The sequence below is a fragment of the Myzus persicae genome, unplaced genomic scaffold (genome assembly GCF_001856785.1).
Source record: "Myzus persicae strain clone G006 unplaced genomic scaffold, MPER_G0061.0, whole genome shotgun sequence".
NCBI lineage: Eukaryota > Metazoa > Arthropoda > Insecta > Hemiptera > Aphididae > Myzus > Myzus persicae.
In genome coordinates this window covers 5748-7730 of record NW_019104208.1, presented here as the reverse complement: position 1 = coordinate 7730, position 1983 = coordinate 5748, and the positions used below count along the sequence as shown (strand labels likewise).

The following is a 1983-nucleotide window of genomic DNA, read 5'->3' as shown; positions in this document are numbered from 1 at the left end:
AAAAAAAAAAATTTTAAAATAAAAATGGGAAGGGGGACATGGGCGCCCGCAGACTCGAAATGAAAACTAGGAAAGTGAATCTAATAGGTAGGTACTCTGGAGCGTCAAAAGTAAAAAGTTCCTAATAGTTTTTAAGGCGTCAGGAAAAACCAAGGACCTACCAGTATAAGTTTTATAGTTCGAAAAAATTGAAATCAATTTTATTTCTAGCGGAGTTCCAAAAAAATCTAAAAAAAAAACCGTAAAAAGTAGGTACATACAATTTTCACTGAATTATATTAGTAATATCTATGTATCACACAATTTTTTAATTATGCGCTATTTATAGGCATATTAGATTTAAATCAGAAAACTTTCATAATATTTTGACTCATTATGTTCAATGATTATGTTGAACAAGTTATAGGTAGGTACATTTTTTCATACATTTTTTTATTTTGATTCTTAAAATTCATTTGCCCGTGGGCGCCCATGCCCCCCTTTCCACTAATGTACTCTATTGCGGTCTACAATATAAGAATTACTTAACTCATAGCTTTATTTACAATAGTTAGATCATGAAATAATGAATTTTTATAATGCAGTATATGGTTATCAAAAATAAAAAATATGTTTTTGAAAAATTGAACTAGGGTTAAATTATAGAAAAAAATTTTAAGGGGGGCATGGGCGCCCGCAGACTCGAAATGAAAACTAGGAAAGTGAATCTAGTAGGTACTCTGGAGCGTCAAAAGTAAAATGTTCCTAATAGTTTTTAAGGCGTCAGGAAAAACCAAGGACCTATGAGTATAAGTTTTATAGTTCGAAAAAATTGAAATCAATTTTATTTCTAGTGGAACTCTGAAAAAAAACCGTAAAAAGTTGTTTCATACAATTTTCACTGAATTATATTAGTAATATCTATGTATCACACAATTTTTTAATTATGCGCTATTTATAGGCATAATAGATTTAAATCAGAAAACTTTCAAAATATTTTGACTCATTATGTTCAATAATTATGTTGAACAAGTTATAGGTAGGTATATACAATTTTAGATTTTTATTATTTTTTTTAAAATTAATGTCCATTAAATAATTCGTTGGATCAAAAGTCTTGAAAATGTTATACCACGTTCCTCATACCGCATAGGAGATTAAAAATAATTATACTATTTGTCTCCTGGCTGGAATAAGAAAACCTAACAACGTATTCGTATACTATACCTGTACACAATGTGTAAATTGCAATTTAGTTTACTCGAGTGTTATTATATTCAGTTCTGACTTTATAAGCATTTGCATTTCGAATAATATGACTTATGAGTTTAATTGTTCAATTGTAGGAGTCGTACGTGTTAGTGTTGTCGGGATGATAGCATTTTTAAACATGAGACATCTGATTGAATCGTTTTATGACGCACGGAAGAACATGCCAAAGAAATTGGTAAAATGTTTTAGTAATAATAATATAAGGTCGAACGATGCATCTATTCGATGTAGGTCGTTGATACCATAAAATAATATGTGATTATTATTTATTCTTATGCTTTAGGTAAGCGTGAGTGAGAAATCTATCAACCCAAGTGTTCGAGTCAATTTAGACCCGGCAGCTGTATCCGGTAGTACTGACATTGAACAGTTTCAAAAAGTGATAGAAATAAATCTGCAATTGGAAAATAGATTGACCGAGTTGGAAGGTAGTTGTTTCATAATAATATGACGGATACCTATATATAATATTAATATTTTCGAATATTAAACAAATATGTACTTATCTAAAATAATCATTATTATGCAGAGATGATTTGACGCGGTGATGAAAAACAAAAGATTCAAGATCTACAAGTAACTTATATATTATTACCTATCTATAATATGAATTAAAATATATTTTTAGTATTTTTTAATTCGGAATGGATGGAAATACCCATATTATAATTATTATTATCTCCTATTTCCTATTTCGGGTAATTTAATAATCTTTAGAAATCTCATATTATG

General features: G+C 28.8%; 1 pseudogene; it reads left to right on the top strand.

Annotated features, from left to right (window-relative positions):
• The first annotated feature begins 1222 nt into the window (after window positions 1–1222).
• LOC111040001 overlaps window positions 1223–1983 on the top strand; it is a 6296-nt pseudogene continuing 5535 nt past the window's right edge.